Here is a 10668-nt window from a genome sequence, read left to right as displayed (position 1 = left end):
GGTGGAGAAGTTGCTGGAATTTATAGCTGTGCAGAATTGGTTAGGTAGGTCCTAAAACGATGGTGAATCACCCATTTCCAACTCTTTTGACTGACCAAATCGTGCTCAAACTGATAGTGGAACATTTCTTCTACACGTATGCATCGGTTGGAACCACCAAAACGCATTGGAAGACGCGTTTCATTAAGGGCAAAGTTGGAAGAAAACCAGTTTTTCTGCAGGCTTCCCAGGCGCCTGGCGCCTCCCATGATGCTTTTTTCGTCTTTTTGCTTCTTTTGATTAATTTGCACTCCCAAATGGTCCTAAAATGTCATAAATACAATATAAGCCAACCACAAACCATAATATATGAATTTTGCATGAATTGGAACTCAAACGATCGAGAAAAATCCGAAACAAAGCTGAAACATTGTAAAAACAGCATCTAAAACCTTCTTTTTACGCATGTAAACAAGCGTAATCAAGGACCGTGCACGACAGGTGCAACCGTAGCTGCACCCCCCACCTTGAAGGCACAATCTGTTGTCCACATATCTGCAACACCACCACAATTCCTTGCGAGTGACGGTGTGCTTGACATAAGGCTGAGCTTGCTTCCAAGTTTACTTGAGAAGGCAGCAAGAGGAGCCATATAAATACAAGGGTCCCCAAGCATAAGAGGGAAGTTCTCTTCCCTCCTTGGAAACTTTGCAATTTATTCGGTTTCCAATCAATTTTGTATACTGACTTAAGCATCAGAGTGTGTGCTGGCATCCCGTCGGCATTAGCTCACCATTTTCTTTGTGTAGGTCATTTTCGAACCAGTCGTACGAGTCAAGATTTCATCTTTTCCCTATTCACAACCCTGTAACACCATGACGTTTATAGTAGTGCGACCTGCAAACTTTCGAGGACGAAAGTTTTTTAAAGTGGGTAGTCTGTAACGCCTCGCGTTCTCGGAATAGTTTTATTTTAAGATTTAAATTGTGTCTTTGGATTTTTTTCCCTAAGCAGATAACTTAAATTCTTGTATTTTCTAAATTTAGAGTTCTAATTTAGGTAAGTTAGAATTTAAATTAGAATTCGAGTTTAATTCAGTTGGATTAAGATAATTTAAGTTTTCGAATTTTCAAACAGAATTTTAATTCAAACTTTTTGAATTTTAATATGGGTTTTAAGATTAAGTTAGTTTCTTAGATAGTTTTTCCCAAACTTTTTAAAATGAGTTTTCTTTTTTAAAAAGAAGAATTAGGAAGAAAAAAATCCACCACTTTTACTTTAGCCTATTTTTGTTGGTTTATTTTTTGGGTTATTTTTGTTTGGAAAAGAAAAGAAAACAAAAGGGAAGTTAAAAAGAGAACAAAACAAAAACCAAAATAAGAAAAAAAAACCCTAAATCCCTTATTCTTTTTCTCCTCCTTCTTCTTCCCTTTCCCTCTTGTTGCAGCCGTCGGTCTTTCCCCCACCCTTGACTTCTCTTCTGTGGCGATAACAGCACGGCAAACGACATCGGAAACCCACGCGCAACCTCTTCGGCCCGTAGTGACACGTTTTCCAGCATCTGCCATGGAGCAGATTTGCGCATGGCGTTTCTTCGGTGTGCCCAGTAAATAAAAACAGCAGCCACGCGTCTCCAGTGGCTTTTGCAACAGACTCCAGTGGTGGCGTGTGACCTTGCTGCAGCAGCGACGCTTGTTCTGGTTGAGACCTCCGGCGACCTCGAATCCCACGACCAGCACGCATTTGGCTAAAATCCGGCAACCCCGAGCCCAGATTAACGATGCCCAGCGTGTTTGGTGACGTTTCCAAACCTGCCGGTAACGTTCGGTATTGACCCACACCCATTTGAAGCTTGATTCTTGATACCCACTTGTGTTTGAAGCCAAATCTATGATACCCAACCCTTTCGGCATCCTTTCGGCACTTGCCTACACTCAAACGAAGGTTGATTCGAGTTACTCATTCCTTTTCAGCACAGGACCAGCAAGCCCAAGGCTTTTCGAACTCAGTTTTGAAGTGCTGAGCTCTTTCGACATCGACCCACTCGCAACCCAAGTGATCTTAGCGTGAGTTAGTAGGTAACGACTCATCTAATTAAAGTGTGATTCAATTAAAGTGTTTTAGTTCGATTCTAACCCAAGTTTGGTTACTTTTGGATTTAGGAACCCTTCGGCGAGCTTAGTAGCGCATTAGGCCTTTGTTAGTAAGTAGCTCTTACTTGAGGGGATGGTTGTTCTTTGAAGCATGAATTGCTTGTTGTTTGTGTGTGCGATGATTCGATTCTTTATAACTAATGCTATTGATCTATTGATGATGAGCTGTTGAATATATAGGTTGAATCTTGTATGTGAACATGTTAGATATAACATTTTTGTCTAAAATTGTTGGATGTGAATATATAGTTTCACCATGCTCTTAAAAGTTTTATGAATTGTTATGTGAAAAGTATGTTATGTAAAGCATGCGGAAATGTTATTTGTTGAAGCTTCTGTGTTCTCTATGTTGTGAGCAGGTTAGTTGTTGTTAAATTATCTGTTATTGAGATCCGTGATGCATTAAAATCATACTGGATGATTTGTTGTGGATAGACGTTGTAATTAGTTTGATTTGGGAGCTAGTACTAGAATCTTGGTTGGAGGCTAGAAATGATATGTGGAGTTTGGATGTTATGGAAGAAGAATAGGTGAGTGTCAGGGCCCCGGGTACAAAAGTCGGGGGCTGATGCGTCACAAGTTGGGTGTCGAGGCTCCGGGTACAAAGGTTGGGGGTTGATACGCCAATTTTGATAAGATAGGTGTCGAGGCTCCGGGTACAAAGGTTGGGCGCTGGCATGGTGAAACTAATTGTTGAGTAACTAGACTTTACTTGAAGGGATGTCTGAAGTATCGTTTGTGAATAGTTTGCGTGTGCTTGTGTGTCGATGGTTGTTACCTGCTTGTACGCTTTTAGTTTGTTGATAAATATATCTTATTATTATCATCATTATTGATCAACTGTTAGAACCATAAGCTTGTTGTGTCATGAAATGTGTCATGAATTAGTAAGCATGATTGGCTACGCTGAGTTTGATGTCGTATTTTGCCTCGGATGTGATTAGAGAAAATAATGGATAGTTGTTCTGCTGCCATGATTGGTTGTGTGTAATGCATGTTGATTATGTTGCTTATGTTTAGTCGAGTTTGTTGCGGAACTAACGTGCTGGATTGTTGTGAGGTGAATATTGATTTGTATGCTGTATACTGGATTGATGGGAGTTGAATCTTGCATGAGCAATGAATTAGAAGTATGTAGGGAATCTGGTGAGAGTTTCGTTCTGTTATGAAGTGAATGGGTGAGTATCAGGGTCAGAGGGCTGATATGTCACTAGACTGGGTATTGAGGCTCCGGGTACAAAGGTCGAGGATCAATATGCCAACTTTGGATAAAGATGAGTGTTGAGGCTTCGGTTGCAAAGGTCGAGGGTCGATGCCATGAGTCTTAGAGGAAGGCAAGTATTGGGGCATTGAGAGGAAAGGACAAGGGCCAATAAGTTGCAAAGTGGTCGATGACTTAGCTATGTGTGGTTAGGGGTCGGTGCAATAGCTCGAGGCCTTGGGTACAAAGGTCAAGGAATCGAATGCCAAGTGCTATAGAGAAGTGTCGAGGCCCTGGGTACAAAGGTCAGGGGTCGATACGACTCGAAGGAATAAGTATTGGAGGAATAGGAAAGAGAACTAATGAGTTTAGAGAAGTGTCGATGCCTTGGCTATGCGTGGTCAAGGATCGACGCAACAGTTCGAGGTCTTGGGTACAGAGGTCAAGGGTCGAACGTGAAATGCAGTAGAGAAATGTCGAGGCCCTGGGTACAAAGGTCATGGGTCGATACGACTCGAAGGAGTAAGTCTTTGGGAAACAGGAAAACAGAACTAGTGAGTTAAGATTGGAGGATGGGTTTGGAATGTAGGTTGCATGTTCAGATATGTTTATATTTTTATTACGTAAAGTATGATGGTTGTTATGCATGTCGTTTGAACTTTCTGTGATAAGCATGCTGTTTGTGCGTCACCCTTCAGGTATGTACTGTTTACTGGGTACCGTGGTTGTACTCATCCCCTTATTTTTCTCACCAGATTTTATAGATAACATGGTTACTCTTTGGATTGGTGGTGGCGAGGAGGAGGCTTGATCGAAAAAATCGTTAGTTGTGCTACGTACATTTAATTTCTTTTAGTTAGGATAGTTGCAGTTATTTCATCTTGTAGTTGAGTTGTTAGTGGTTGATTCTGTTTAGTTTTTATGGTTTAAGGATGTTTTAGGTTGTCAGTTCACTACTCTTTGGGGTTATTAGTTTTGTTTAGCTTTTCGAACTGTGGGGTTGTAATCTATCAAGAATAATTATTAATACATTTGGTCGTGTTGATATTCAATTAGCTTGTGCTTCGTTGTCATTCGAGATCTAAATTTTCATTTAGTGGATAGTTATGGTTTATTTGAGAAGTTTGTATAAGGTGAAGTTATTATTAAATGGATTATCTGTAAGGGATTTGAGTTTTTGTTAAATCTTTTATGTTGTTTTGTTTGTTCAAGTTCTCGTGAGTGTTGAAATCAGAGCAGCGTAGAGGAAGCGCGGTGGCTTTATTGTTTAGTCTTGTTGTTGAAGTTAATTTTCTTGCTTAAGTGGAAATTTTTAGGTAATTTTAGGAACGGTCCCTGTTTGAAACTGTTGAAAATCCTCGGGCGTTACAATCCACTGGGTTAAATTTTGACCACCTGGTTCAACCAACCTTGTCAAATTATGTTAGAACAAATATCATTATAAACACAACTTTTTATATATAAATGGTATAATTCCAACTAAAAGGATGAATTCTTGTTTGAAAAGAATATCAATAAATACCCTGAGATTTTTCTTAAAAAAAAAACAAATGAAGATAAAGTAGCGCAAAAGAAATAATCCCAATAAGAAAAACACTATTTACACAAGATATAAATTTTAAAAAAATCATGTAGTTCAATCTATCTCAGACGCATTACCAATATTATTTTCTAGAAAATTTTTAAGAAAATTTTTAAGAAAATTGAATTTGATAGCTATAACTTTAGCCATGTTTGTGGAAATGTCAACCTATTTTATATTTTACAAATATGACCAAAATTTTAAAGTTTTATTTTTGAAATTTTTATTTTTCCAATTTTATCATTATTATATATAATATATATTTGATATACCTTTGATATACATATGTATGTATGTACATCTGATGTATCTCTTTTGATATACTTCATATATACCTCTTATGTACGTATAATATGCTAAATGTTAGTGCATCTCTTGAACTTTTTTTTAGATAATCTCCTCAACCTCTCCTATATTTTACAAATATAGCAAAATATTTTGATTTTAATTTTTGGAATTTAATTCCCAATTTTTTTAACCTCTTACAGATTAGCAAGTAGGTTTTGGATTTTGCAAAATATGGAAAAATTATTTAAATATATATATATATATATATATATATATTTTCCAATTCCAAATTTACACTTCCCTATTTTGTTTAAGATATTGTGTGTTTTCTCCTATTTATTCGTCCTTCCAGGATATGAAACTTCCAACTTATGTAAATGTTTTCTTCAAGTCAAATGACTTTAGAATCTAAAATTTATAACTTCTACAAATCTTCTTCTTCAAGCCGAATTGCTACAGAATCTGAAACTTAAACTTCCAACTTCACGGCTCATCATTTGTTCAAGCTGAATCTTAAACTTTTGACTCAAACTAAAACTTCCTATTTTGCTACAAATCTTGTTCGTTCAAGCATTTTTCTTCTTCTTTATTCACATTGAAACTTCCGACTTCGCGCTCATCATTGTTCAAGCTCTTCTTCTTCGTCTTTTCCTCGTGGTTCATGAGAGAAAATAATGAAAATGAGAAAATTAAAAATAAATTAAAAAATCGTAGGTTGGTTTTTTCAATTTAACCCACTTTGTCTCATAGTAGGTAGGTTCTTGAAGTTTATTCCTACATGATTTGTATCTTGCTTTGGTTTATTTGTCGTTTAGCTTATGGAATATAGTTATGGATATCAAGTATTGATGTACCTTTGATTTACATTTAATGAATATCAAACATCGGTTTATATTAGAAACCAATGTTTCCTATTTGAAACATATGTTTCTTATCGTTCAAGGGAAATGATTTTTAAGTTTCAACATTTGCAACCAATTCATTATTTGTCAATAGATATCATGGTTATAACAATAGATATCATAGTTCGATGGTAAATTAGTAGTATATCAGAACTATATAAGTATACATCAAACATATTTCAGAGCTATATTAGTAGTAAATCAATGGCAAATCACTATGATATCAACAAATTGTCAACAAATTGGAAAACAAGGATTCAATTCAAAATAAAAAAGGTCATTGCCATATCATTAAAAAAATTTGTGGATAAATTAGTAGTATATCAAAACACATATCAGAGGTAATATATTTGAAATTAGTGGTATATCAGTGATAAATTAATAGTAAATCAATGGTACGTCATATAATCATATCAGAAGTATATATCAACAAACATATACCATAGTTGCATAAGTAGATCTCATAGTTATATAAGAGTCATGTCGGTGGTAAATCAGAGATATTTAAAGTATATATGAGATATATCAATGCTATATCAATGGTAAATCAATGATAAATCAATCAAGACTACATAATATAATCATATCAGAAGTTGTAGCAGTACATATCATAGTTATATCAGAAGTAAATAAGTTGTATATCAATGATACATTAGTGGTATATTAAAGGTATATAAAATATATTAGACATATATTAGTAGTAAATCAATAAATGGTAAATCATATAATCATATAAGAAGTTATATTATAAGATATCATAGTTATATCAGTAGCATATTAGTAGTATATCAGTGGTATACGAGTTACAGGTATATCAAATATATATCAGATATACCTAAGTACTAGTAATGTTTTGGACTTTCGGGATAAATTTGATCTTTTACAATTTGTCATCCATTTTTTTAAATTATCATATGTGCAAAAACTAAATGTGGTTGCTGAATGTGCAATTTTACTTAATTTTTTTTTGCCATTATTGCAAGTACCCCAAAATTCTTATTCAACACTATTTAACACATTACCAACATTATTAACACAAGATATAAATTTTTACAAATCATGTAATTGATTCTATCTCAAACACATTACCAATATTTTCCATAAAATTCTTATTCAAGGAAAAATATGACATAAAACAGTTAGCACGCCAAGAGCAACTCTAATTTTCATGATCAAGTACAATATTTTTTTTATGTACAAAAAAAAAAAAAAAGATTAAGCAAATAAATCTGAAAGGAATCAACTCTATCATATCCAAATATATTTAGCATCAACATCGAAAACAACCCGATACAAAAATATTAAATGTTAGAAAGTAGACTCGAATTGTTTAAGAACAAAAATTGATACCAATTAATATCGAAATAGCACTATTGTCATTTATGCTATCTAAAGAGAGTCTTATCAATCAACATGGGCAAACCATATCATAAAAAAACTAATCAATTTTCAGCCACATGGTAATGGAATTTTAGAACATAAAATAATTTAATAAATACTCTCCATATGAAAAATAATTAAACTATTTTTCAAAGCAACAATTTAAAACAAATTATTTTCAACAAAGGGCAAGAAAATTTTGCATTGTTCATGTCCAAAGACAGTTTCACACTGAAGATAAGATTCATGTATTTGTTTTCAGTGTGGTATGATGACATTCAAAGGTCTTATTTATATACAAAATGTATCCTAACTTTAGAAATAAAAGAATCTAAAATTAATAAAATATTGTAACAAAATTTACCATAAGGATCCATCCATAAAATTTAATTTTCATCGAAAGAAGGTTCTCATAGCAAATATATGGAACTCATACAATATAATTTTTTTCAGCAATCAATAATAAAAAATATTTCTCAAAATTCAATATCTTCAAAATCTTTCAAAAAAAAAAAACCACACAAATATAGCAAAACATCTAATTGATCCAAAAAAGAAAAAAAAAATCAAAACTTTTAAAAGTATCCAAAGGTTCAATCATTAAAAAAAAAGAGCTTTAATCTCAACAAAAAAACAAGAAACACAATTTATGTATAAAATAAAATTTCAATATTTTGACCATTCTCAAATCAATCCATTCATAAAATAATTCATAATTCATAAATGCCAACAAAACAAACAAGGAAACACATTGAATGTGATTTGACTTGTGGTCCTTCCAAGCGCACAACTTTGGAGCTATGTGTAAGCAGCTCCAACATTTGGTTGACCTTACCCACAGAAGTGGTGCCCATACCTCGATTGAAATATTCGAAACTATTCAATGTCTCATCCAACCTCAATTTTTCACTAGGATTCGCTTTGGGCCTGGAAGATAAAGTTAGAGAAAAAAATGGGAACCATGGCCAAAAGCATAATGTGACGATGGTTAATGTACTCATAGATATAGTACAATTCTCTATTTTATTTTGGACAAATATACTCTTGAAAGCAAACGAGCATACATCAACTTGATTTTAGGAAATACACGACGAATACTAGGTGTGGAAGATAACTTTAGGGAGACCAACTATAAAAAATCAAAGTTCAAAAAACTAATTTGAAAATATTACACTTTAGATACTTTCCAAAATAAAGCCGAAAATATTGGTTCATTTGAATTTGATTCTTTGCCGGTTTTAAATCGGGAAAAAAAATGCATACTTGCATTTATGAAAGAATGAGAAAATGAATTATAAACATCATGAAGTTGTAAATTGACATTTTGGAAGTGAGGTTATTTGAGAAAGTAATTAAATGTGAAAGTTTCAAAATGACCAAAAGACTAGTCTAGAAAAATCTTTTGAATTGAAGGCAGATTATGAAAAATTTAGTTTTGAATTGTGGAGGTGGTAAATATATGTACTCGTAGGCTAAAGCTCGAAATAATTGATACTATATCGAATCAGGTAGACAATACATCGTTCTCAAATAGATACCGCGTGACTTTTCTTCTATCTTATTATTTCCATCACACGATAGCCCTAGCTGAAAATTTCTTTAGGAAAATATTTATTCGTGCCATCTTTAAATACGAGCACTTGTGGATTTTATTCGTTACTGATAACAAAACAATATTCAAATAGGAATGCTTTTGGATTTTTATCGAGTATATATGTACTCGCAGTTACAAATTAATGCATGTATACATAATTTTGGGGTCAAACTGTGGACGCCCGACCTGTTCGAGCGAAGCTGAAAAGGTTGACATAACACGTCGACCTCGACTGCTTTGAAGGGGAAGCCACGCGCTAGACCCCATCTGCTAGAGCAGGAAATGAACCGGTCCAAAGCAAGGACCAGAGGTCACTCAGGGGACCCCGGTGCGAGTAGGGAAATGTCGCAATGGGACAGCTATCTACCCTGTGTCAACCACTGTAAATACACCACTACATCACATGCGCAGGTATGAAATCTGTCTAAAGCTGATATGTTAAGCTCAGATTATCTACTGACTTGGGCATCAGAGTAGTGTTCCTCCTTGTAGGTACCCATGGATTCGCTCTAAGTGTCGTCGACTAACCTCCCAGGTCATCTTATGTGCCTTGGCAGATTTTTTCATCAACAGTTAATGTCATCTGTGAGAACGCTATCATAGCTAAATCAACCAGATCGCTCAACTGCTAATCATGACGGAAGGTTCCCAAATGTCAAGTAACCGAGAGCCGAAGGACCCGAAAGCTCGACCGGGCACATCTAAGCCACCTGTAACGCCCCGAGTCCCTCAGGTTAGTTAGTCTCGAATCAGGAGATTTTTATTTTTTTAAATTAAAACTCTAATTAAATTTATATCTATCGGGCTCTAAACTCTAATTAAATTTATATTTATCGGGCTCCGTGTGGTTGGTTTTGTCTTAAGTTGGGATGAATTTCTTTTCTCTTGGGCTTGGTCATGTTGGACCTTTATTGGGTTGGTTTGGTTTTAAAACAAAGGAAAAGAGGAAAAAGAAAACAAAAATCAAAAGGGACTTTATCTTCTTCTTCTCCTTCTCCCTTGTTGCCCTAGCCGCCACCCCCTTTCCCCTTCAATTTCCGGCGTCTTCTCCTGTGACGACAGCGAGCAGCATGAGCGGTGGTCGGCGTCCTCCGACAGCAGCAAACTGCAGCGTGTTTCCGGCGTGGGTACACGGTTTGCGGTGGCTGCTCAATCCGAACGACGACGTCCTCGCGGCGGCGGCAGAGTTTCCCAGCGTCCCAGCATCTCCACGGTGACGACGCTCCCGACGGTGGTAGCCATTGCAGCAGGTATTTCTTCTCGGCGTCGTAGGTAGCAGCAGCTGCGGCGGGTGGCGACGACGATTGCCCAGATCCGACACCTTCGGGCAGACCACGAGCAAGTCCGGCGGCGGCAACGCGTTACTGCTCTGATTCTCGCCAGATCCGGCTGTCTTGACGGCGGCTTTCCCCTCGACGTCGCATCCTTCGGTGCCCCGTACCTGCAGCACCCCTCCCCGACTCGGACAGAAGTGAACAGCTCGTGCTTGGCCCAGATCTGCTGCGTTTTCTTCCTCTCGGTGACTTTCGGTGTTGACCCACATCCGTTCGAAGCCCGATTTAGGCTACCCACACCTTGGCGAGCTAGAT

At 36.1% G+C, this 10668-nt stretch overlaps 1 long non-coding RNA gene across 1 annotated transcript; it reads left to right on the top strand.

The window, feature by feature from the left end:
* Window positions 1-1347: 1347 nt before the first annotated feature.
* On the top strand, window positions 1348-4385 carry LOC148210376 (uncharacterized). Its single transcript, XR_015792364.1, has 3 exons — window positions 1348-2057; window positions 2142-2182; window positions 4089-4385. It is a non-coding gene; the product is annotated as an uncharacterized LOC148210376 (long non-coding RNA).
* Window positions 4386-10668: the final 6283 nt, after the last annotated feature.

Source organism: Momordica charantia (assembly GCF_013281855.1).
Source record: "Momordica charantia cultivar OHB3-1 chromosome 7 unlocalized genomic scaffold, Mcharantia_2.0 BLBB01000007.1, whole genome shotgun sequence".
NCBI lineage: Eukaryota > Viridiplantae > Streptophyta > Magnoliopsida > Cucurbitales > Cucurbitaceae > Momordica > Momordica charantia.
Note: the sequence above shows the minus strand (reverse complement) of the source record. Positions and strands in the feature narration are given on the sequence as shown.